The 27,961-nt window shown below is 45.4% G+C and overlaps 1 pseudogene; it reads right to left on the reverse strand.

Moving 5' to 3' along the window:
- Positions 1 to 293: 293 nt before the first annotated feature.
- Positions 294 to 27,939, reverse strand: LOC136620316 (methylcrotonoyl-CoA carboxylase beta chain, mitochondrial-like; annotated as a pseudogene).
- Positions 27,940 to 27,961: the final 22 nt, after the last annotated feature.

Consider the following 27,961-nt stretch of genomic DNA (forward strand, 5'->3'; position numbering starts at 1 on the left):
ACCCCGCTAATCACTGAAATGAAGGGGCTGCAGAGTTCGCATGAGGTCTTTGCCCCTTCGGCAGTCATTATTGTTTGTCGGCAATGCTCAAGAGATGAAGATGAGTGCATAGATGTCTATAGAAGTCTGTGTGTCCGTCATCAACTCCAGAGAAGAGCCAATAGGCAGTATAGACACCTGGATGGGCACAGTGCTGGGGTGTGCACTGCAGCCCTTTCATTTCAGCTATCAACAGGGGTCTCAGCAGTGGGACCCCCTCTGATCAAAACCTTTCACTTGCCACTCTAAGATGTTAAATGTTTTTAAAAAGTGCAGTCACTCCCTAATTATCAATATAGCAGCCTGTGCGACTTCTCCATAGGAAGAACACAGGATGTAAAGCACGGCAGTCTGCATTCTGTGATAGATTTGTAGGGTAGCAGCACTAAATCTGCATTACCTGTAACCCCGAGAACTTAGCATTATGCTCCACACTTGTAAAAGGGCATTCCAATAACTTTAATATCAATTTAATACAGGCCTGTAATTCCTTATATTAGTCCAGGTTCACCAAAACTTATCATTATGCCTAGATAACTTAAGAAACATTGCCAGCAAGTTTAATGCATGTTTGATACAGGACTGTACAGATTCATCAAAAGTTACATTATATAGTGAAATTCAGAATTTAGTTTTCAACTAATATACAAAATATTTCAGGCCACTAAATGTTATATAGAAATCTATAAGCTGTAAAGGTTCTGGTTAACCAACCTGTAACTACAGTGATGTCACTCTGGCGTGCATTGTCTATTGTGATGTCACTATGATCTGCATTGTCTATTGTGATGTCATCGGTCTTAGTATATAATGTTGTGTTGGGTTCAGACCTGTCACTCATCAGTTGGATGTGACCGGTAAGTCGGACTCTCACCAATAGTTATAGCTAGAAGCATTGTAATGTCCCAGTAGTCTCATCACATGTAAAGTTTTCCTTTAGGTTTTCTTCATCTGTTGTTTTGATCTTCATTCTAGGTCTTTCTGTTGGTTTCGACATTGTATTTATTATTACTTTGTTGCTTTAACGGTTAGCGATTTGTCTTGCGTAGGAACTAGAGGTGATCAGTCCCATTTTACCGTGACTATCCCCTAGTCTTCTATAAAGGACACTAGTGCAGTACAGCACCCGGCAATCAGTCATCATGCCGTTTTGGAAGAAATCGAAAAAATATCAACTCCCTCAGATTTATAACAACAAAAATATGAGCGGAGAAATCTACTCTCTGGATGACCCAAACATCGCTCTCCAGAAGTATACAGTCATCGATTGCGAGAAACATCTCCCGACTCGCAAACTGAAGGTTTACATTGCCACCTGGAATATGGAAGGCAGGGTGAGAAGATACACAATACTTATTACTGAGCCCCATAACCGTAGCGAGCTGTAGTTTGGTAAATTGGACCAGTAACCAAGTCTCTATGGATTGCAGGTCTTATCCCACCCCAAGCCAAAATCCTAGGCTCAAAACAGTTCCTACACCCACTGCAAACTATCAACCTACATCACTGCCCCTGATGCAAAGTCTGCAACCCCGGCCATAGTCTACCTCAGTATTGTACCGACTGCAGACAATCAATTCTCACTTTCTATGAAGTAATATTAAACTCCAAACTGAGCCGCTACAACTATTTGTATGTTATCTAGAAGATGATAATTTGGTTGGCACTTAGTTGTAACCATTATTAATTAAAATGTGTTTATATTGAGCAGAAGTTTCCAGAAAACTTAGAAGATCTGCTGCTGCCTTCCGATGACGATTATGGAAATGACATTTATGTTCTAGGAATACAAGAGGGATATCCCAACAGGTAAGTCTTCACATAAGTTATCCCCTATCCACAGGTTAGCACTCCATTCGCTTTCAATAAAACTATGAAGATAGCCAAGCAGCACCCGGTCAGCTATTTCATCAGCCCTATTGAAATGAATGGAGCGCCGACCACGCATGCAGCCTCACAGTGACGAAACAGGGGACACACGAGACCCTCGTCCCCAAGAGTGGTGGGGGTCAGAACTTGTATGGGAAAAACACATTCATTTGAATTCAAACAAGCAATTTTTTACTTGGACCGAAAGTCTGAGTTTCAAAAATTGCTGCTTGTCCTATTCTTGTCCGATTCTTGAATGAGAATAGTACATGTGACTGTCCAATATCCCGCACATTAGACAGCACACGGATGGAGTGTATACGTGTAGCCCAATGTAATCTGCATCCAACAATCTTGGGCACACCTCGCACTCAGCTGTGTGAATATGGCCCAAGTCTGCTGTTAGACTGCGGGACGACCAACTCAATATCTTTCCCAGCGCCCCACAATCTTTGCTGTAGGGTCACTTCTGCATTATCTCAATGTACCTCAAGGGTTATACTGTAGAGCGTCTGACCGATGATTTGAGGCTCTTAAACTGATGTCATCTTTATTAATATCTGTATTTGATTTTGTGTTTTCTTGCAGACATGAATGGGAGCAAAAAATCCAGCAGACCCTCGGACCCAATTACATCATGCACCATTCATCTGGGCATGGGGTCCTGTATATTACCATGTTTATACGAAGGGAATTGATCGGGTTTTGTTCAGGTATTTTCCTATTTCTTTCATTTACATGATTATGTGTCAAAGTATCCTGTTAACTTTAGCTGAGTTAGTTGGAACATCTCATATACCCCTTGTAGAGTCTTGAACCCTCCACTGACCCATCTTCTTATGTTTAATTGCTTTATACAGAAGTCGAACATGCCCATGTAACAACTAGAAAATTCCACTACATAAAGACCAAAGGAGCCTTGGGTGTAGCATTTAACATCTTTGGCACATCATTCCTTTTCATCACAACACATCTTAGATGTAAGTATTTGGTACTGATACATTACTATGTAAAGCACTACTGTTTGATGATGAACTTATAGGAGTATTCCCATCTTCAACACCAACTGCCAGAGATAGCTGCGTTCAAGCGCTCGGCAATCTGCGGTGGTCCTATTCACTTCATTAAGACTACCGGAGATCACAAAGTGCTTAAACTCAGCTATCTCAAATGGTCCCATTGAAGTGTAACTGTTGTGGTGGTGTGACTATATGGTCTCCTCCTGTCAAAAATTTGAAACCTGCTGGTGACAAATTTTTTAGATGGGTAGGGTAGGGGTTCCAATAATCACACCCTCACAGATTTAAAAGTTATCCCCTTGTCTGTGGATAGGGGTTTACTTGCCAAAATGAGAATACTGCTTTAACTACATTGGATGATGCAAACAGATCTGTGCTATGAGTGTTTTTGGTGCAGAGAATTCCAAGAAGCCACATTTACTAATATGCATATTTTTGCTTGCAGTTGGAGCAGTCCACAAAAGACTTCAGGACTATAAAATCATAACTGAACGCCTTCAACTGCCCCGAAAAATAGAGACCAGAACCGACTTTAATGCCTGTGAGTGACTTTTATCTGCCTACCTGACTTATCGCTGTCAGTCTGATGCTTTCATGTAGACTAATTATGTGTCTTGTTTATATATTTCCACAGTTGACGTCACCACCCGTTTCGACCGTGTCTTTTGGTTTGGGGATTTAAATTTCCAACTCAAAGAAGAAAGAAGAACTGTTGAATCTCTTCTGCACAACATCAATGGAAGAGATATGTCCAGTCTAATACAGCATGACTCCCTAAATGAGGCCAAAAACAACGGCTCCATATTTAGAGGGTTTAGAGAACATGCAATTGAATTCCTCCCAACCTATAAATTTGATATTGGAACGGACAATTATGACACTTCGGAAAAGCAGAGAATTCCATCATATACGGATAGGGTGCTCTATAAAACCCCAAATGATGTAGGTGTGCAAGTCCTTAAATATGATTCTTGCCCCATTATTAAAACATCGGACCATCGACCCGTATATGGCATTTTTGAAGTTGGGCTCAGGCCTGGCACAGATGAGTAAGTATGGTTTTGTTGCATGATATTGGTGGGATCCTTTCATAACCCACCATTATGACTGGGGTGTTATAACCAAAGCTCAGACTTTAAGGCAGCTGGTTATACCACTGGATGGTTACCTCTAATATTATCATATGTCTTACATCAATATCTTTCTCACTACAGAATCCCCTTGGCTGGTGGAGACTTTGCCCGCAACATCTCTTTAGCGGGCAATAGGAGGAACTAAATATAAAGATCAAATATAGAGCTATTCAGGAGAAGACAGCAAGGTAGTGTATTCCTATATAATCCATGTTATATCGTTTAGTCTCAGATGACCCGTTGGGTGTTTGTATGTCTTTAGAATATCTCCATCACTAATTTTGATTCTCTATTAGGTCTTGTGACCAGGAAACAGGAATGTCCCATCAAACACAGTTTCCTCAATGATCTGTCTTCTCCCACAACCAAATATCAAACCACCTTTCATCAGAGCTTGAAAGATGACTAAAAGCTCTGATTCCAACCATCTGTAGATAAATGATATCTACATCTAATGGTCATCCGTCCCGCAGCACACCTTGCGAAGACAGCACTCCCTGTTATTGGAGTGTCCATTGTTGCTGATAGAAAGGTAATGTCCACTGGATGTATCTTCTCCTTATCTTGTAATACAACCCAGATGACCGATATCTAATGGGATTGTTCATTTCTCTCCTCAGAACAAGTCAGCGAATATTTATTCAAATATCAATGCCAAAAACAACCATTGGCAGAAAATACCATCATAATAGTCTTAGAGCAAGACTACAACATCAGTCATAGAAGACCTCAAAGTGGTTCCCAGGGCATCACTAGCAGCCAGAAGACCAGGCCCAGAAGAGGAGGAAACATCATCTCTTCTTATGCCTCTGGGAAACCATATATTATACCTCTTCCCGAGGATCATGTATTATTTACCATCAACATTATGGGCAGCACGGTGGTCTTGGATCCAAACTGGACTAAAGTGGTTCCCAGGGCATCACTAGCAGCCAGAAGGCCATGCCCAGAAGAGGTGGAAACATCATCTCTTCTTGTGCCTCTGGGAAACCATATATTATACCTCTTCCTGAGGATCATGCATTATTTACCATCAACATTATGGGCAGCATGGTGGTTCTGGATCCAAACTGGACCAAAGACAACATCTACATGGAGTTTGTACTTTCTCTCCGTGCTTGCGTGGGTTTCCTCCGGGTACTCCGGTTTCCTCCCACACTCCAAAAAACATACAAAATGTGTGCAGATCATGCATTATCATCATATTTTGTACCATCAAATTTTTTACCATCATATTTTGTAATCTGCAAACATTTTAAATAAATCTTTTAAAAATCTTAGAGAGTCACTGGTGTTCATTAAAGGGATCATTGTGCTTCTGCAGTTTTACAGCTACTGTGATATTGCCTCCTATGAACAAGAAACGGGAGGATTCAGAGTCTCTCCAAGGCCAGGAGGGTAGCATCTCCATCGACTTGCTGTTTACTGTAACTTGTTAAACTCCAACTAACATCAGTAGTCTGGCACAGATACAACAAGATAGGGTGGTGCGACAGGGAGGATTCTCGGGGTATTCCGGACAATCCACAGTCCAAATTCTTTGTGTGATGCCACTCCTGGCAACCCTCTCTCCTACTTTATATCGGTAAACACTCATGCTTCTTGTGCCATTTCTCTTGCCAAGCAACGGTATTTCTCTCTCTCACTTAATACTTAGTGGTAGCATTGGCCCCAGGCCAAGCAGAAGGGAATCGTTCAGCTTTCTCCATTCTCTCCACACACAGACCGATTAGTTTCCATGGGGTTTACTCACTGACTTGCAGAACTCCTTGCACTAACTTCTGCTCATTTCCAACTGCCTTAGACTGCCTTGCATAGCATCCTTGCAAACACATATATAAAAATTGTCACATTACACACAAAGTGAAACATTTTCCAGACATAACCCAGACATTAACCCATTCAATCCAGCAGAGATGCAATACACTTGGCTCAAATCCATACCATGCATAAAATACTGACAAGACAATGGCACGAGACAGACATATAACATTATGGAGGGGCCCCACTAACTCTGGGCCACTACGTTGGCTGTTCTATTCACCTGGTAGAATTTGTTTTTTGCAAACTTTATGACATCACTTTTAAAACAAGCAGCACACCTGCTGTCTTCTATGGTGCAGTTTTTTTTTTATCTAGAAGACCCTGTGTGGGCTTTATTTTGTTTTCAGTGACACCCCTGTGCTACTATTGAACCCTCTGTACACTATCTTACCAATTCTAAAACTGCAACACAGGTTCACTAGACAGCGTGAACCTGTGTTGCAGTTGGAGAATCGGCACATACTTATGTCAGTCCATTGTCCTCAATAACATCATGCGCATGCACAGAATCCCCATGTGCAGTGCAGGTGCAGTCTATCTGGAACACATGGCATCTCCAGCACCAGGCATCCCAACATCATGATGGTTGTGTTGGAACAAAGAACAGGGAAGAGAGTCTGGATGAGATAGCGAATTGGAGGGTCAAACAGTAACCTGCATTCCATGTGGAAAGTGTGGAAAAGAAAATCTTTCAGGCTTGGACTCTCTAGGGAACAACATAAAGGTGCAGTTACTTTCAACTAGAAGTCCCATATCTTATGATAGGATTACTTTGCATTGATCCTGTACATATGTAGCATTCCTTAACATGACTGGCACATCGCGATAACTCAATTTACAGCATTGTGGTACATCTGAGAAATTTTCTAATTTCACCCTTCAGATCTGCATTCCTCTGCCGCCTCCTTACAATGTTCTGTCATATTTTGCCTTCACCACGTCCTCAGGCAATTTTGCCCCATGTCATAGAATGGTAGAGTTCGAAGGGACCTCCAGTTTGTCCTGCTTAATCAAACTATGGTATACACCTGACAAGTGTGATAGATTCTGGCTTTGGCTCATAATTCCCAGTCACTGTTACAAAGCTTGTTAAAAGGTCTGACATTGACTTGTAGGAATGATGCCTTCCAATAGATGGCGCTGTAGAGGCATTGTTCCATCTTCTTATTTGCATATTTCCCAGAGGAGCATGGATGGCCTTGCAAATCTTCTCACCCACTTTCTAGGTGCTCTCCCTAAGGAGAAACAATACGCTTCATTACCCACGAACACTATTAGTAATATTATCCCATTCCACAATATACATTTCCGTGGGAAGGCCTGAAAACAAGGTTTGTAGAGGACAAACAATAATTAATTATTTTTTATTTCCCCTTCTGTGATACCAGCCTTTAATTCAGGCAACACAAAGTCAGACCAGTCATGTTGTATCCCGTGGGGTGAGACAGTGCAGTGGTGGAGATCGCACCATATGATGATGTTTAACCCATTAGAGACCACAATACACCTTTTCACAGACCTCACTAATGGGCTTTAAACCTGCACATACATCTTTTGAATGTAGTGGCTTTGCTGAATACTGACCGACGCGCCCCTGCTCTAACAGCCAGGAGAGGAGAAAAACATGCGAACCTTGTAGAGCAAAAAATTCTCTTCCAAATAGAACAAAAATGAAAAAAAATAAAAATGGAGTACATTCCGATTTTCGCCTTTGAAAAAGGGAAAAATTTGCAAAAAAGTGTTTTTTTGCCATTTTTGACTCATTGTATCTTAAGAGCTATGCATCCTTTTGGGTCCATAATGTGAATAATGAGAAACATTTCTATGGAGTACACATTGATAAATCCATAGCGTAGTTGGATTGCATTGATTATGAGTTATTACTGCTTAAAATATGAATTATTTTGCGCGATAGAATTTTTCAGCTACTTTAACATGCAATGGTGGCAGAATGATGATAAGAGTGGCAGTCTGAGGAGCTTAGCTGGATTCAGCACCAAAAGTTCTCCTAGTGTGTGAAGTTTCATTGCTCTAGAGTCATTGGAACTGGCTTGGGAATGGATTGAAATCGCCCCTTTAATCACATGCCAACCGCCTAGATTAAGACCTGTAGGCTGTAATCACATGACAACCCCCTAGATTAAGACCTGTAGGCTGTAATCACATGACAACCCCCTAGATTAAGACCTGTATCTTGTGAACCAAAGCACTTTGAAGCCTAATATTCTGGCTATCTTAGTTTAGGGTCACGGTCTATCTTTGTGCAAAGTTTCATTGAAATCTGAGATGGCTGACCGGGAGCGTTGGTTGAACTGACACGGAGGGACCCTGTTGGCCTACGTGACCAGGGCCAATTTTTAAAACCTGACATGTTTCACTTTATGTGGTAATAACTTTGAAATACCATTACTTATAAGTGATTCTGAAGTAGATTTTGGTGGCATAATTTAGTTTATATCAGTGGTATTTTGTCTGGTACGATTAACATTTACCATATGTCCGCGTTATGTCCGCGTTACTTTACAACTTTCCTATTTATGAGATGAGCTGCTCGACTTCAGAGAGGGGGAGGGCACAACCGTGCTTTGTTTGCTGCGACTGGCTGCCACAGTCATCATATGCCAGGAGGAACCATGCCAGTTGGTCCACTGGCAAAACTCTGTGATCTGAGCGATCATTAGACTCTCAGATCTAAATAGAGAACACAGTAACCAAGTGGCACAAAAAATGGGATACTTGTTATTTTCTGTCCTAAATTCTACCATATGCATTATGGAAATGAGGGCCTCCAACCATATCAACCAAGAAGGGGAGTAGATGATTTCCATAACTTGCGATAATCTGCCACGCGGCAAGGATAGAGTAGAAGGTTTTTCTTAATTTTAGACACAGGGCTGGGAAACGTAGATAGCAAGGCCAACTCAGGAGCCATAACACATAGCAAAATAAACATACGTCCTTCCATAAGGGGGCGTTTCCACCAAATATAGAGCATTGTGCCTGAAGAAGGCCTCCAGCAGAGGTTGAAACCTAAGGGTGTTTTGATACACACCGGAATATTGTGCAAGACACTGCAGAATAATCCACTGTCAAAATGTGTATTTTGCAACGGAATTGCCAAAAGAACTGAGTCAATTTCAAATCGGCATCAAAATCATATGGGATTTACAGGACCAGTTACAAAAGAACGATTAGAAAATTCCTAAATATTGTGATTTCATGCTAATCTAAAATATTTGAAAATCTGGAAAGGATCTGGTCTCTGTGATGTCGCTAAAATGAATTTCCCCATATACAGTGAGATTCAGTCCCATTTGGGAACAGGCACAGTAAATACACGGCACATATACGGGGGGGGGGGGGGGGCAGTCATGTTACCGTCGGGATTCCCTGCTATGGCAGAGCTGCAGGGTCATACTAGACCCTAGCCTGCTTTCCCAGTGACTAATATCACTGCAGGGGATGTTTTCCTCTGTAACTGGTGCCAGGATTACAGAATTCTTACTGAAGTATTAATATACCTGCCAGATTTGTGCTTTCATTTGCAACATCCAATTTTGGAATAAGAGCTGAAGTGTGACTGGCTGCCACATGCAACGATACAGTAAGACCCAAAGCTTAAATACCTGTTTAGCTGCGTGCTGAATTCTTTCTCGTCCGTCCAACCTTCATCTTTCTGATCACTCCATGACAACCTGGTGGCATCCAGAAGACCAATTCTTGCATTTGGCCACAGGAACAAAAAAATTGGCTCATATGATCTCCCGCACTGTAAAAAAAGTTGAAAAATCAAAAAGTTTTATCAAACTGCATACAGCGAGCAGTTCTGGGATTGTTTAAAGGGCTTTGCTGGGACAAAACTATTGATGACAAATCCTCAGGATAGGTCATTAATAGTTGATCAGTATGGGTAAACCACTAGGAATCACCACTGATCAGCTAACTGAAGTGACAGCGGCATTTAGGTGTGCTCCACTGTCACTGCAGTCCATACCAGGCATTGCGCCATACATCGTAAGATGGCTGTGCCTAGTATTGCAGCTCAGTTCCAATCACTCACAGGCCATGTAACTAATGAATGGAACATCACAGGCCTGAGAAGGCGGCCCAGCACTCATTCAATCAACTGATGAGAGGAGCTCCTGAGTAGCGGACCCTGACGATCAACTATTGATGACCTACGGTGAGGATAGAACATCAATAGTAAAAGTCGAAGAAAAACTCTAACTTGAGCAGGCACAGCAAATGATGGCAAGTTACTTGGTGAAGACATTTTAAAAGGGATGTCAAGGATAAAAAATAAATAATCGGTCGGCTTTTTAGCAGAAACAGCACTACTACTGACTATGGGCTTTGGCCTGTACTGCAGCTCAGACTCAGTCACTGAAAGAGTCTGAGCAGTAATACCAGATCGCTCATAGACAAGACTGGCACCGTTTCTAGGATCAAAAAAGGAGACTCTTTTTCCTAATCTTGGAAACCCTTTTAAAAGAAACACTAAACCTAGAAAGAAATGAGAAAAATCATGTTTTGGGCAGCTGCTAATAAGGGAACGCAATTTAGTTTGAGGGAAAGGCTTAGACCCCATTTACACTGACAGATGATCGCTCAAACGATAGTTTGAGTGAGAGTTTTGAGCGATCATCTTTGCATAGTCTATAGTAGCTAAGTAGCTACTTAAGAGCCATACAGGCGGAGCGGGACACCTCCACTAACGTTTGGCGAAGAATACAGCTGTTCCGCATAAGCTGTGAACTACCAGCGGGACAGAATCGCCAGGAAAGAATCTTATCGGCGCTGCCGACTGTGATAACAGCCTGCACCGCTGACAACAGTTCATCGCTCAAATCACGAAAACTAGAACTGAGCGATGAACGACTCGTACACGAAAACTGCGCGATGTCCGTGCATTTGGACACAACGGTTATCGCTCAAAAGACAGCTTTGAGGGGTGCAGCTGACCATTCAATAAAATAATACATCCCTCGGCTCCCTGTCACCTCACCAAACAGCACCATAACAGTTTATGTTCCCATCCGGTGGTGACAGAGTTCATTTAAATGTAAAGATAGAAATAATGCCCTGTAGTTTTTCATACCATGGCAAATCTCTCTCCACCAAAGGAACCCCCAATCACAACCGTAATTTTGGGAACCGTGGCACAAGCTACAGCAGCAATCATGGAGGCCTGAGCTTTTAATCTGTTTGTAAGCTGTTCTGCCTGTAAAACAAAAGAGTTATAGATTTAATAGGAAAATGTTCTGAGGAATATAAAGAGTGGGTTTTTACCACATGTCCAACTAAGACCTCACCTTTGACACACTTGGAGGTAAGAGACTCTGAGAAGTTGTGTTCTGGAGAAACAGTAGAGGAATATTGCGCTGGTTGCAGAGCTGTACAAAATGGCTTCCTTTCAGAGAGGCATCATGGGTCAGGTCTCCATTACTAGCCACAATTCCTACCAAGTTACTGAAAGTGAAAACAAACTGTGCAGAACCCATATATTGCAAACCTGAAAACAATAAGGTATTAACAAAAGAAATATTGCATCCAGCCCCTACGTACAAGAATAGAACCACTATAACACTGCCCCCTACGTACAAGAATAGAACCACTATAATACTGCCCCCTACGTACAAGAATAGAACCACTATAATACTGCCCCCTATGTACAAGAATAGAACTACTATAATACTGCCCCCTACGTACAAGAATAGAACTACTATAATACTGCCCCTACGTACAAGAATAGAACCACTATAACACTGCCCCCTACGTACAAGAATATAACTACTATAATACTGCTCCTATATACAAGAATAGAACCACTATAATACTGCCCCCTATGTACAAGAATAGAACCACTATAATACTGCCCCCTATGTACAAGAATATAACTACTATAATACTGCCCCCTATGTACAAGAATAGAACCACTATAATACTGCCCCCTATGTACAAGAATATAACTACTATAATACTGCCCACTATGTACAAGAATAGAACCACTATAATACTGCCCCCTATGTACAAGAATATAACTACTATAATACTGCTCCTATATACAAGAATAGAACCACTATAATACTGCCCCCTATGTACAAGAATAGAACCACTATAATACTGCCCCCTATGTACAAGAATAGGACCACTATAATACTGCCCCCTATGTACAAGAATATAACTACTATAATACTGCCCCTTATGTACAAGAATATAACTACTATAATACTGCCCCCTACGTACAAGAATAGAACTACTATAATACTGCCTCCTATGTACAAGAATATAACTACTATAATACTGCCCCCTACGTACAAGAATAGAACTACTATAATACTGCCGCCTATGTACAAGAATATAACTACTATAATACTGCTCCTATGTACAAGAATATAACTACTGAAATACTGCCTCCTATGTACATGAATATAACTACTATAATACTGCCCCCTATGTACAAGAATATAACTACTATAATACTGCCCCCTATGTACAAGAATATAACTACTATAATACTGCCCCCTATGTACAAGAATAGAACCACTATAACACTGCCCCCTACGTACAAGAATAGAACCACTATAATACTGCCCCCTACGTACAAGAATAGAACCACTATAATACTGCCTCCTATGTACAAGAATATAACTACTATAATACTGCCTCCTATGTACAAGAATATAACTACTATAATACTGCCCCCTATGTACAAGAATATAACTACTATAATACTACCCCCCCTGCTTTTGCGGTAAACACAAAAAAAATCATCTTTTTAGGGCCCATGACCCCAGGGTTATCCATCTTATTACTCACCAGTTTAACATCCAGAGTGTGCCTGTAATCTCGAGGCGCCAGTCCCACTAAGTCTTCAGTGTTGTATAGAGGATCCTCAAACTGTGCTGCGCCCTCCGGTTCTGGGTCAAAATTTAAGGTGGAAATAAATCATACGGACGCGGCTGTACGCTTCAGGCTCGGTGGGCGCAAAATGATCAACACAACCGCTGACTCTGGGCAGAGATGGGAGACGCAATACTTAAGACATGGGAACTAATGGCCATCGGTATTCCAACATCACCCTCTTCTGTTTATAGGGTTATAGAGCAGCCACACTCACAGTCGCCATTTATATTAGTGAGCCATGCATCAGAAAGATAGCAACATTCAGTATGAAGGGAGTCGCACAAAGTATAAAGCGTTTTTACCTGGAATGCATCCTTGCTCCCCCCAGGTCTTCTGCAGTGACATCTTCTCCAGTAGCAGCTTTAAGTAGTGGGGGTCCAGCTAAGAATATAGTCCCAATCCGGTCTACGATAATTGCCTCTTCTGTCATTGTTGGGATGTAAGCGCCCCCTGCTGTACAGGAGCCACACACCACAGCCACCTGCAGCACATCCCACATCATAGGAGAATGGTATAAAGAAAGACCAGTTATATAGAGATTTAGATGCACGCGATTTAGTGATTATATAGAATTTGAAAGGGATTGGTGGTCCCTGATCTCCCCTAATGTTAGGGACATTATGAGGATCTGTACATGATGTGCTGCTCGTACCTGAGGGATCTTTAGAGCGGACATTATAGCTTCATTATAGAAGGTCTTCCCACCGTGCTTCTTGTCGGGGAACAGCTGAGCCTGAGGACGGAAGACAGCAAGTATATATTTTATTAGTTATACACACCTTAAGGCGTTAACATATGTTAATCATTAGAAAAAAATGGATTATACCTACCTGATAATCAGGTTTCCAGTAGTCTCCACGACAGCACCAATTGAGATTGCCTCCTCCTGATAGGACAGGAACAAACTGAGAGGTTAAAAGCTCCCCCCTTCCCCACTTTCCTCAGTGGATTCTAACGAATTGCTGGGGTAGGAGCTCAACTTAAATTTTTTTTTAAATAAAATTATATAATTCTTTATATTATATAGTTTCTTTTCTATCAATTTAGGGAGGGAAGGTACGGGTGCTGTCATGGAGACTACTGGAAACCTGATTATCAGGTAGGTATAATCCATTTTTTCCCCCAGTCGTCTCCACGACAGCACCAATTGAGACGTACCAACTAAAGTTTCCCTAGGGTGGGATTGCTGCCGAGAGGACTTTGCGGCCGAAGGCCCTGTCCTCGTCCTGCTGCACTTTTACCCTATAGTGTTTAACAAACATGTGGGGTTTCTTCCAGGCTGCGGCTTTGCATATCTGCTCGACCGAAGCTGAGCTATGTTTGGCCCATGAGGATGCTACTGCCCTTGTAGAATGGGCTTTAAGAGCTAAGGGGATTTCCTTCCCGAGGGCCTTATAGGACTCTGATGGCCAGGTGGATCCACCTGGCTATGGAGCTTTTTGCGGTTTTGCTCCCTTTATTTGGGCCACTGAACTGGATGAACAGGTTGTCGTCCCGCTTCCAGTGGCTTATCGCCTCTATGTAGCCTAGGACTGCTCTCCTAACGTCCAGGCAGTTGAGTGTTTTTTTCTTCCTCGTTTTTAGGTTTACTAAAATTTGAGGGGATTATTATGTCCTGGGACCTATGAAAATGTGATCCTACTTTTGGCATAAACGCCGGGTCCGTTTTAAGTACTAATTCGGTGGCCGAGATTTTCAGGAACGGGTGGCGAATGGACAAGGCCTACAGCTCGCTAGCCCGTCTTGCGGAGGTGATGGCTACTAAGAAAATGGTCTTAATAGTAAGCATTTTTATGGGTAGTGCTTCGATCGGCTCGAATGGTACCGTTGTCATGGCCCCTAGGGCCCAGTTAAGGTTCCAGTCTGGAAAAAGATTTATGGGCCCAGGCCGTAATCTAGTTGCTGCTGCTAGGAACCTGTTGACCCATCTGTTGTCTGAGAACTTTGTGTCACATCTGGCGCTAAGGGCTGTGACCTGGAACTTCAGGGTGCTTGGAGAGAGGCCCGTCTCTAGGCCCCTCTGCAAGAACTCCAAGATTAGAGGGATGTCCGGGATAGAATCCCCGCGATCCCTTCCCTGTCTCCATGAGGAGACCCTTCTCCAACTTTCTGGTAGATAAGGTGGGTAGTCTTTTTTCTGCTGGACATTAATGTTTCTACTCCTCTCTCTGAGAATCCCTTCTCTTTTGGTGAGGATACCTCAAGAGCCATGCTGTTAAGTGGAGCCTGTCTAGGCTCAGATGGCTCAGTGGGCCCTGCGATAGAAGACCTGTCCAGGTAGGGAAGATGACTGGGTCCTGGACGCTCAGTTGCTACAAGACCGAACCAGCTTCTTTTGGCCCAGAAGGGGGTCACCAGGATTAGTGTGCATACCTGGGTTCTGAAATATTGTAAGACTCTGGGGATTAACGGTATAGGGGGGAAGGCGTACACCAGCCCTTCTCCCCAGTCTTGGCCTAGGGCGTCTACTGCTGTCGGACGATCTCCTGGCCGGAGGGAGAAGAAATTGCTTACTTTGGCATTTTTCCCTGGTTGCGAACAGGTCCAATTGTGGGGTCCCCCACTGATTGATCAGGATTCTGAATGCTTTCAGGTAGAGAGACCGTTCTCCTGGGTCTATTTGCCTCCTGCTGAGAAAGGCCGCTTTTGGTTTAGCGTCCCCTTCAAGTGGGTTGCCGTGATCGCCCTGTGATTTGAGGACTGTTCTTTTGTTCTTTGAGGTCATGGGCACTGAAAGAACTGGTTCCCCACGTGCGCTCCCCATCCCCAGGCGCTTGCATCCGTTGTGATGCGAGTGGCTGGGTTTTGTAGCCAATGAACCCCTCTCCGCGGGTTCTCTGGGGATGCCCACCAACGCAGGCATGTTTTCGCCGCGCTTGGAATGTACATTCTTGTCCCTAGAGAGGACCGCTTTTTGTCCCACGTGGATAGGACTGAGGCTTGCAGGGCTCTGGTGTGAGCCTGGGCCCATGCCACTCCTGGAATGTCTGGAATCAAGCTTCCCAGGAGAGACCTGGCTTCCCGAATTGTGCATAATGGTCTCCGTAAAAAGGTTTTGACTAGCAGTCGGATTTTTTGCATTCTCTCCTCGGTTAGGCAGGAGCATTGCGATTCTGAGTCGAGCGTTATACCCAGAAACGTTTTCTGTTTGTCGGGATCTAGGCTGGGTTTTTCTCAGTTTATGATCCGTCCCAAGGATTGGGGAAGTTCTAGCACTATCCTCAGGCTCTGGACTCTGCTATTATTTGGACCGACTTCTTCCTCAGGTAGGCGGCTACCTCCACCATAATTTTGGTGAAGATTCTGGGTGCTGAGGAGATCCCGAAGGGCAGGCGTCTGCATTGATGGTGCTCTATTCCTTTGCCCATATCCACTGCGAGCCTTAGGTATTTCCGGGACCCCTCGTGGATCGGTACGTGGAAATAAGCATCCTTTAAATCGATGGATGCCCTGTAGGCTCCTTTGGGAATCAACCTTATCGTTGAGGAGATGGACCCCATCTTGAATTTTCTGTATCTGATGCAGGTGTTCAGAGGTTTCAGGTTCACTATCATCCGCTGTTTCCCACAGGGTTTCCCTGCTAGGAAGAGCCTGGAATAATGGCCCTGGGTCTCCTTGTTTTGCGGTACGGGGGATATTGCATTTAGTTGTTGCAGGTCCCCAACGGGTTGCCTTAGTAGGTGTAACTGTTTGGAGCCTCCCGTGATAATGAATTTTCTTCTGGGGAGGGACACCAGTTCTATCCTTCGGAAATCGTGGCCCCTTGATCCACAAAGCCCTCCAGCCTTGCCCCTACGGGGATGGCGTCAGGGTCTCTGATTTGGCTCCCCCTGGTGGGGGTAAAAGAGGATATTCCTTCCTCTGCCCCCCTTGGGGTAACTCCAGCGGCCTGTCTTGTCCCTGCCTCGGTAGGTCTCTGGCTGTTGCCTTGGGGCCCGGAAGAAGGTCTTCCCTCTCTGTGGCTTTTCTTCCGGGGTTTTTGGGGTGCATAGCTTATTTTTGACCACGATTTCAGCCATAACACTCTTCTGGCTGAGTTAGACCGGGCTGTAGCTGTCGCCGAGAGTTTGACAGTTTCGGCCGCGGCGTCCGCTAGGAAATTTGTTGCCATACGCAGGATCGGAAGGGAATTTAGGATCTGTTCCCTCGGCATCTTATTGGTTAGGTGTAGCTGTAGCTGTTCTAGCCGTACCCCCAGAGTTCGCGCCACACAAGTGGCTGCGATCCCTGGCCTAAGTCTGTTTGCCGCTGCCTCCCATGATTTCTTTAGGAGGCCCTCAGCTTTGCGATCCATGGGATCTTTTAACTGTGCAGCGTCCTCCACTCTTTTTGGATTATTTTGGTGATATTCTTGTGGGCAGGGAAGGTATGCTTGCGCCTCTCCCCTAGTCCCCCAAATATCTCATCTTGTAGGGTACGTGGTTCTCTGGGCTCTTCCATTTTTAGTGTAGCCCTGACTGACTTAATCAATTCCATTAAGTCGTCCTGATGGAATAAGTATTTTTTGTAGTCCTCCTAATCTGAGGACTCCTCGGCCGCCTGTTCCTCTTGCTCCGACCGATGGAACTCTCTGAGTCGGAAGGCTCGTCAGGAACATACGCCCTTTTCTGGCGTTTCGCTGGCGGCGCCAGCTGTGACGTTAGGGCTGATCTACCTCTTCTTTCACCAGCTTCCTAACGTCCTCCTGATTCCTCTTTAAAGGAGATGTCTCGAGGAAGCAGTTAAATTTTTTTTTTGCCCAGTCCCCCCCATTAAGTACACATTACTAAGCCCCCCTGTAAATGACATTTCTAGCTGGTTCGTACTTACCGTTCCAGCGTTTTAGCAACTTATAAAAGTTTCCTCAAGATAGCCGCCGGCTCTTTCCCCGTCGCTCGCTGCAGCCCGACGTGCGCGCTCCCGAGACGCCGCCAGCTGTGTCTCCATGGCAACCGGACGCATCGCAGCCGCCGACCAGACGCCCCGCAGCCGCCGACCAGACGCCCACCGCCAGGCAGCAGGTAAGGCGCTAGCCCCCGGCTCCCCAGCGCTAGACCCTCAGCCCAGGTGAAGGCCCCGGAGCCCAGCGCTAGGTTCCGGAGCCCAGCGCTAGTTCCCCCGGCCTAGCGGCAGCCCCCCCCGGCCTAGCGGCAGCCCCCCCCGGCCTAGCGACAGCCCCCCCATCGCAGCGACAGCCCCCCCCGGCCTAGCGACAGCCCCCCCATCGCAGCGACAGCCCCCCCCGGCCTAGCGACAGCCCCCCCATCGCAGCGACAGCCCCCCCGGCCTAGCGCTAGTTCCCCCATCACAGCGGCAGCCCCCCCCCCCCCGGCGCAACGACAGCCCCCCCGGCGCAGCGGCAGCCCCCCCCGGCGCAGCGACAGCCCCCCCCGGTGCAGCGACAGCCCCCCCCGGCGCAGCGGCAGCCCCCCCCCCCCCACAAATCACTTACCTGGGAGGCTTCTCGGGGCTGCTGGGCTGGGCTGGGCTTCTCCGCTGGGCAGCTCCAGTTTCTGCACCTTCCTCTAACAGAGGAAGGTACAGAATGGCCGCTGCAGCGCGCTCCCGAGCAGTGACAGCTCGTCTGCGCATGCGCAGAAGAGCTGTAGCGGGGAGCACACTGAAGCGGCTCGTGCTGAATGGAGAAGACCGGACTGCGCAAGCGCGTCTAAAAAAGCAAGCTGCCAGCTAATTTAGACGGAACCATGGAGACGAGGACGCTAGCAACGGAGCAGGTAAGTGGAATAACTTCTGTATGGCTCATATTTAATGCACGATGTACATTACAAAGTGCATTAATATGGCCATACAGAAGTGTATAACCCCACTTGGTTTCGCGAGACCACCCCTTTAACTAGCCTAGCTACGCATGCCTTGCATAGAGGCCTCTGGTACGTAGCTGGCAGTTTTATCCCGCAATCCGCGCATTTTCTGAGTTTTGTTCTGGGGGTGATGTCTTTTTATATCCCCCTGACAAATAAAGCATTTTCTTGTGGGTAAATATGCAATTTTCCATACACAATACACTGGATATTTGCATTGTATTTTTGCGGGTACATATGCAATTTTCCATACACAATACACTGGATATTGCATTGTATTTTTGCGGGTACATATGCAATTTTCCATACACAATACACTGGATATCTGCATTGTATTTTTTGCGGGTAAATATGCAATTTTCCATACACAATACACTGGATAATTGCATTGTATTTTTTGCCGCACTGGCTACTTACGGCCGCTGAGGCTGAGGTTTCAGCTGTCTCTGGGGCTGGAGCACTCATTACTATACCAGTGCTGCAGACACCCTGCGACCTGTAGTGCTGGTTTGTTCTGGCTTCTCTCAGGTTCCTATTTTTTTTTTTTTTTTTAATTTTTGCGCTCCTGCGCTAAGCCCCGCCCCCTCCGCTCCTGATGCAGATGCGATGACGTCATCGCGCTGGACACGTGACGCGGCGCCCCGCCGTCGGAGGGCTTCCTGGAGCGCCGCGCTGTAACTTCTGCAGGGAGGACGAGGGGGACTGAGGCTCCCGCTTTGTACCCCCCATGGGCCGCCGCGGGAGGAACCTGGCCCGGGGGTTACCACCCCATGTGGCGTCCCGGGAGTCGTCTGGCTGGGAAGGGAGGACAGGGTGAGCCACTGCCTTCCGATCCGCCTGTAAGTAATCCTGGCTGGCTTCTCCACCAGCTCCTCTCAGAGATCCTGCCTCCTGGCAGGACAGGAAGACACTGAGGAAAGTGGGGAAGGGGGGGAGCTTTTAACCTCTCAGTTTGTTCCTGTCCTATCAGGAGGAGGCAATCTCAATTGGTGCTGTCGTGGAGACGACTGGGGGAAATAAGCCTATCATGAGTTCTTATAACTTTAAGGACATGTATCTCTATTGCTACGTCATTGGGAGTATATATGTGCCATGATGCTCTTAATAAATCAGAAGTGTACTGGTTTTGACACAAGCATTGCGTCAGTCTCAGTTACAATGACCAATTTGGAACAGGCAGTGAAGTTAGAGGGATCAGAGTGTTCCCATAACAACCCCTTTAACCCCTTGAGTGGCGGGTTTCCTACCACCCTGTCGTGCCCACCAGGGCAGGTTTTTTAAAATGGTCTAATCATTGAATTTCAACTAATTTTGCAGTTGCGTCTCAAGAGCCATAACTTTTTCATTTTTCCATTCACACAGCCATATGAGGGCTTGTTTTTTGCGGGACAAGTTGTGATTTTTTAAACAGGGGGGAGGAAAAAAAGAAATGGGGAAAAAAGAAAAAAAGGGGCCATGTCATTAAGGGGTTAAATAATGGATTAACTTCCTTCTCTGGGTCATTACGACGCATGGATACCACGTGTGATTGTATTTTTGATTTATTTACAAAGTAAAGGGAGACAAGTGTTTTTATCATTTTTTTTATAATTTTTTAACTTTTTTATTTTTTTTTTGTCCCTTTAGGGGACTTCCACAGGGACCCATCAGGACCCCTGATCACATTCCGGGGGTCCGATGGTGACAGCCCTTTACATGCTGCAGTCACAGACTGCAGCATGTAAAGGGTTAACAGCAGAGATCGGAGGTTTTTTCTGATCTCTGCTGTAAGAGCTAGTACCTAGCTGTCCTCTGACAGCCAAACACCAAGCTCTCCCTGCCACAGAAACCATCGGCTTGCTTCTGACCTGTAAACAAAGCAGGAGATTGCCGACATATCGGCAATATCTTCTGCTGGTTTTTCAAAGCCCTTGCTTTGTTCTCTGTGGGTCTGTGCAGGCAGAGCACACTGTCACAGCTTGTGGCATTGTGCTCTGCAGCTCCCATAGTGATACATAGCCCGGAAGATTTCCGGGCTATGTTGCTATGAGCAGTGGAGCTCGTCCCGGAAATTTTCCGGGCGTGCCACTCAAGGGGTTAAAACTTACTTACATAAAACTATAATATGCTTTTAAGACTACAGATCCGTATGACCTCCGCTGATGATCTGCTATGGATTAGGAGGCAGTGCCAGACTAGTGGAAAAGATGGATTGGCGTATTATACTCTATATCAGCCTCGCTCACCTGGATGTTCTTCTATAACTACAGGGAAATGATGAGGCGGGACGTGATACCTGAAGAGGAAGAAAGGCGCCTCCGCTATCCACCAAGTACACCGTGGGCAGGTGGTTCTGTATGGCAATCTCCTGAGCTCGCAGCTGCTTCTTTACCGATATGGGATAAGCGGTTCCCCCTTTTACGGTGGTGTCATTTGCTATAAACATGCACCAAATCCCACAAATCTTCCCAATACCTTAAAGACACAGAGAACATAATAAAGACACAACTTACCTAACGTGCAAATTTGGATAATTCTCTGCAACAGAGATCTAATTTTTATTACAAACTAGCGTACCCGTCGCGCGTTGCTGCGAAGACAGACATACATACATACTTCGTTTTTATATATCTAGATGACGGCAGCAGCGACCACTGAGGTTTTTTAGGCCGCTGCTTCCCCCTTGCAGGCTGAATAAAATAGCCGTTGGGTGGAACATCCAATTTATCCGGCTGCTGTGGCTTCTTGGGAAGATAGCCTAGTACATGTTTGCCCACTTCCAACTCCAATGGAGACTGACTGTAAATGGCTGGCGTGCTCTAGTATTTATGGTTTCAAGGTCTATCTATCTATCTATCTATCAGGGTTATTGCATACAGTCTATCTATCTATCTATCAGGGTTATTGCATACAGTCTATCTATTTATCTATGACATCAGGAAATGAGAGAATTAGATTTTGTAGGCCGCTGCTTCCCCCTTGCGGGCTGAATAACTTGTGCGCTTCCAACTCCAATGGAGACTGACTGTAAATGGCTGGCGTGCTCTAGTATTTATGGTTTCAAGGTCTATCTATCTATCTATCAGGGTTATTGCATACAGTCTATCTATCTATCTATCAGGGTTATTGCATACAGTCTATCTATTTATCTATGACATCAGGAAATGAGAGAATTAGATTTTGTAGGCCGCTGCTTCCCCCTTGCGGGCTGAATAACTTGTGCGCTTCCAACTCCAATGGAGACTGACTGTAAATGGCTGGCGTGCTCTAGTATTTATGGTTCCAAGCTGTACGTGTCATTGCATACAGTCTGTCTATCTATCTATCTATCTATCAGGGTTATTGCATACAGTCTATCTATCTATCTATCTATCTATGACATCAGGAAATGAGAGAATTAGATTCCGTACGTAAAATTTGAACGCTAATTCTTTGGCGCTTTGAATTGAATAATCAAGTTGGGACCCATTAGCTTTTCCCATTTATGACATAATCAATGCTCATGCCAAATTTCAAGTTTCTATGACATTGGGAAGTGAGAGAATTAAATTCCGTACATAAAATTTGGACGCTAATTCTTTTGCGCTTAGAATTGAATAATCGAGTTGGGATGAGACATAAGGCCTTGCCCATAAGCATTCCCCAACCTCCAAGAACTGAACCTACCTACCTGAATGAGATTTTGTAGGCCGCTGCTTCCCCCTTGCGGGCTGAATAAAATAGCCGTTGGGTGGAACATACAATTTATCCGGCTGCTGTGGCTTCTTAGGAAGATATCCTAGTACTTGTTTACCCACTTCCAACTCCAATGGTAATTGGCTGGCGTGCTCTAGTGGTTCCAAGCTGTACGTGTCATAATAGAGCCTTAATGACAACACAATGCAGCTTTATAGAACATGTTGGGGCATGTTCAAGGGCGTCCGATGTTGATGACATCAGTGATGACATCACAATAGCAGGTGGCTTACTTATTCGATCTACGTGGGGGGGGTCGTAACTTTCGACGACGCGCGCGCGCGCGCCATTTATCGTAGGATAGTTGTACTATGCCTATAATCTTCCCAGGAGTGTACTCAACAACTTCCCAAAGTTTCATGGCGATCGGATGAATGGTGTAGTAGCGCATAAAGGACAAACAGACAGACACGCAGACAGACAGACACGCACGCAGACAGACATACATTCAATTTTATATATATAGATAACATGTCCCAGTCCCATATGTGGATCATGGGGGGGGGGGGGTGCACTACCTGGACCACTGCAGTCAGTTGGTATCATAGGGTAACAGCCAGAGTGACATCATTCAGTGTTGAAGGGGTAATAAAACATTACATGGTGCCCATCAGAATCACTGAACCGCATACATGAAAGGCAGACCTGAGGGCATTTTATAAACCTTGCTTATTTGTCATGGAAATCCATCAGCTGCCGGTGATCACAAGGGGCGCTGATGAGATTATATATGGAGCCCCAACCATCCGGTTAACCAGTTAGATACTGGTACTGCTACTGACAGCAGCATCTGAGGGGGTAAAAGGCACAGATCAAAGTTATCTTGGACTATACAATTGCAACAATGTGTCAGCTGATATATAAAGCTCACACCCGCTGGCAAGAACATCAGTGTTGTAAATGTACAGCACATTGCGATAGCAGGCCCAATCTGTTATAGTAGAAACAGATTCTATTAGATGCCTTGTTTAAGGGGGCTTTCCAGGAAAATACTTTTGATAACCTATCTTGAAATTAGGTCATCACTAGTTGATCGGTTAGGGGCTGTCGCTCAGGACACCAGCTGATTGGGCACCAGTTGTCAGCGCTGCAATACATAGGGGTCAGAGCAGAAGCTGCCATTGAGTTTAATGAGAGCTAAGCCTGCAGTTACAAGCTGCAGCCACTACACAGGGATTGGAGCAGCAGCTTCTGCTCCGACCCTTTGTATCACAATGCTATCAGCAGGCGCCCGAACAACTGGGGTCCTGAGCAGCGGACCCGAGTCAATCAATAGAGTGAGATTAAAAGGTGCTGTCACGCACATGCACCACCGCTCCATTAATTTTCATGAGACTGCCAGATATAGGCAAGCACTTGAGCTTGACTATTTCCAGCAGTCCTACTGAAATGAATAGAGTGGAAGTGCACACATGCAACCACTGTTGTAGTCATTCATGACTGGTAAGGGTACCAACAGTTGGACCCCCACCAATCAGCTAGTTTGGGGGTAACAGCTGATTAATTTTGTGGGACAACCCAATTCACAAAGAGATATCCAAAGGCCCAGGCTATATGCTAATCAATGCCTTCCAGCTGAGTGACAGAAGGAAGATGTGCAATTAAGTTTGAAAGCATCATAAATGTCTGAAAGATAAACATGTGATCCCTCTTGGCCAATCAGCACAGGAGAATGAACATACATGGCAAACTGGGGGATGTTCACTGGGCGCAGCACTTCTTACATGCACCACATTATACAGTTTCACCAAATTAAGGGAAAAAAATCCATCACATGACCATCAAATTGGAATACTCTAGAAATGCAAGAGTGATTGATGTTGATAGCTGGCGAGAACCCGTGCAGGAGCCGTAACAGCAGCCATATTGGTCCTTCTTTAACTTTCCTAGAAACAGAGTTACACAGGAAACAAAGAAGACTTTTTATAAACTAAAAAGAAGAGAACGATGGGAGAATTTCTGTGTACTGGGAGAAGTCATTGCACATTATTCATAGCCATAGACTCTCCTACCAGAAGTAACTGCACACCGGAGCAGAAATCACAAGCAGTATCTAAATCTATAGGTTAATTCTTGTTGTTGTTGCTTTTGTTCTAATGACATGAGATACTTTCCATAGCATACTGCTACTAACATCCGATACACTTCAGCTGGTATTTCCTTCCATTCATCCTGCAAATGTCTGGCGAGTTCTCTCTAATAACATGCATCAGCTCGCCTATAATGGTGCAAGTAACATCGTCATTGGACAGCCAGGCAATGGAAGAGCGTCCTATGGGGTAACAAATCACGCTACTCCATCTTCACATCAGATGGACATACCTGGGTGTGGAGGAGCCTGATGAAGGCTTTTTGCCCGAGTGTGTTGTGCCAACAGCTACAGCGATCCTCGGGGCTTGGACAAACAAAGATGGGTGAACCACTTTTCTGTCTACCTGATAGACTAATGATGTATACTAATGCACAGTGTGTAAGACACTACAACTGCTTTGATTGACCAGTGCTGTCCATGTGAGCAGTGCAGGTCAGCCGGAGCGGTATGTAGGGTGTTAGACTACCAATGCGTACTAATGGACAGTGTGCATCAGGTAGTCAGAGAGGCAGTGCGGCCATCTTTGTTTCTTCAGTCTTGGAGGGTTGCTTTAAGTCTGCTAGAGGTTCCATTATAGTCTGGGGATGTTTTGCATTGCATGGTCTCGGTCCATTGGTTGTAGTGACAAGAACCACAAACATGGAGGTGACCCTGACATTGTAGACAATGTGCTGCTGACAATGTGGTAATACTCTGGGAATGGTCGGCCATACTTCCAACAAGACAACGCGCCTTGTCACAATTTCAACTCTGCTTTACGTTGATTTGAGGATATGGATGTTCCACGATTCGACTGGCCCGCAGAGTCTGACCCGAACCTACTAAACATCCGAAACATCGGGTCAGGAAATATGGACAGCATCTTCTTTGAGAGAACTCGTCAGATGTTTGCAGGATGAATGGAGGGAAATACCAGCTAACGTTAGTAGAAAATATGCCACGGAGAGTATCCAATGTCATTAGGGCCAAAGGAGCCCCACTAAGTATTAACATATGAAAATAAATACTACTTGTGATTCTTGCTCAGGTATCTACTTACTTTTGGTAAGAGAGTGTACTTGTTTCATCTATTAGGTTCTCACCAGAAAGGCACCCGGCTGCTGGGACATCACCATACGGCAGACCAAGTCCTGCAAATGGAGACAGTTCTAAGAAGGTCTCATCATCCAGAAGCCTCTTCAGTCTTTCCCGCACCAGCAGCTTTCTGTTCCTCTGTGTGTGTCGTAGAATCGCATTCTCACCTCCTCCCATTTTAACCTTTTCCAGTAATTCTGTGTATCTGGAGAAACAATCACAGTTAGAGACAGGCGGGTCTTAATCGTTGTATCATGGGAAGTTCTACAACTTTCTATTAGCATTTATGTTTAGATTCTTCACCATTTTGGAGATCTCAGCTTATCTGAGATATCTGATCGTGGGCAAGCTCAAGGACAACTAAAATGTCTGCTATGAAAATGTTTGGAGGGGTTAGCACCCCAAATCCTGGAGGCGGGTAATGGACAGCAACCCAATAAGGCGTTCACAGATCTGGGAAAGCTGGGTGATTGCAGGTCTTTACCTGACATGACGGTAAATTCTATTTTTTTCCCTCCATGGTTTTGCTATAGCATCGCTGAGACGTGCACATTATTATCCACGGTGACCCTTAAGGGACCTAATTATCGTTCCAATAATCACTTGAAACTGCGATTTTCGACAACAGTCATCAAATACACGCAGCCACCGACACAGCGGGAGATCGCTCAGTAGGCACTTTGGTTTAGCTCACTGGAACTAAGCGACTCACAAGCGACTTCTCGCTCAGTATAAACAGGCAGTTGTTCAACTATGAAAGACTGCCTGTTCACTGTGAATAGAGGTGGGCGGCCGGAAGAGGTCTTTGGCGCACTCCGGCTCCTTTCATTGAACAACTATCACGCCTGTGTGAACGTATAGAAGCGACAGTCGTCCCACATAAGGGTAACGTAGTATGCAAGGCTGAAACAGACATTTAAATGTCCATCCAGTTCGGTCTGTTTAGCCCCCCTTGTTGATCCAAAGGAAGGCACGAAAACGCCAATGAGGCACACGCCAATTTACCACATTCAGGGGTACCTTTACTCGCTGGGTTCAGCGGATTTGGAAGGTTTATTCCAGGGACAGATACTTCAGTTCTGTCGCATTAAAGGGACTCTTACTACTCTGAAGGTCTCATGCGCTAAGGAGCGTTTTCACCGCATATCACCAGGTATCGAACGTGCGTTGCACGGACGCGTGATGAATAGGGTCAATGAAAGACAATGGACTGTGGAGACTGCGTATCAATACACGAGAGGAGTAAATGGCGCATGCTCTATTTCTATTTATTGCCTTCGTATGCAGCGCGAGCCCCATACATTTGTATGGCCACCGTATTCTTTTGCAACGTTATTATGCGCAATATATCGCATACGGGCGGCGGTACATACACATCCGCACTATGAGACAGAGAGGGGAGATAAAAATGAAAAAAAATGTCACACTGCGCATGACCGCGTGCGTGAAATACGCTTGTCATGCGCAGTGCACACGCTGCCATGCTCTCCACCAGCTCATGAGTCCAGTAAAAGACCACGTGACTCATGCGGCGTTTTACGCATACAGTTGGGTGAATCAGCCCTTACAATAGCTACAACGCGAATGAGATTGTCAAAATCTCGTTCTCATGTGGAGAAAATCTGTACAAAATCCGTGCGGGAATGGCTTTGCGGAATTTAAATTCGCAGCGTGTCAATAAGCTGCAGAGGATTCCACCTCTTCAAATGAGGGGAGTTTGCTGCACACCAAAAGAAAACAGATTTTGCACCGCGGATCCGCTGCAGAGATTCCATTGTACATTCAGTCCCATGTGGACATACGCCAAGGCCGGCTTCATCTAAGAATCTGCGCAATTGCACGCGCCTCGGCGCAATGTAGGGTTTTTTGCGCGTGTATCAGTGTATATTCCTGTACTTCTTTTTCCCGCAGGGCATGTTTATTCGCGCCCGGGACATTGATGCAACCCCCATTGACTTCTACGGAGCAAATGGCGTCATGGGGGTGCAGTTTATTGCTGTCTGTAACGAACAAGAGCACAAAACATGTCATCACCCAGCTTTCCCAGAGTCCAGAACCACAGAGCAGCCAGCTGTAACCCCTTGGAGGCAGGAATTGGGGCACCCCCTGGAATGGCGCTCATCGCTGGGCACCCAGCTTTTCCATAATCGGATATCACTGAATCCAAGGAAGAAGGAGTTATGAGTGAGTTATAAGTTCCCCCATTGGGGGAGGGGGGGGGCTGCACCCCTGATTCACCTGTGTCTGCACCCCTCACTGCTCCTACTGTTGGCTTCATATACATGTCTATGGAGGGGCAGCACATCCCCCGGGAGGACAGGGAAGGCTGCAGCCTGACTACTGAGCAGGGAGCACTGGGGGCTGCAGAGGCCAGGCTGCCACCACTGCAGCCATGGCCAACGGCTGCACAACTGGGCAGAGTCTACAGTGAAGGTCAAGCACTCAGCCCCCGGCACACAGCTGCACATTCGCCACCACTACTTACTCGTC

Source organism: Eleutherodactylus coqui, chromosome 3, assembly GCF_035609145.1.
Source record: "Eleutherodactylus coqui strain aEleCoq1 chromosome 3, aEleCoq1.hap1, whole genome shotgun sequence".
Lineage (NCBI taxonomy): Eukaryota > Metazoa > Chordata > Amphibia > Anura > Eleutherodactylidae > Eleutherodactylus > Eleutherodactylus coqui.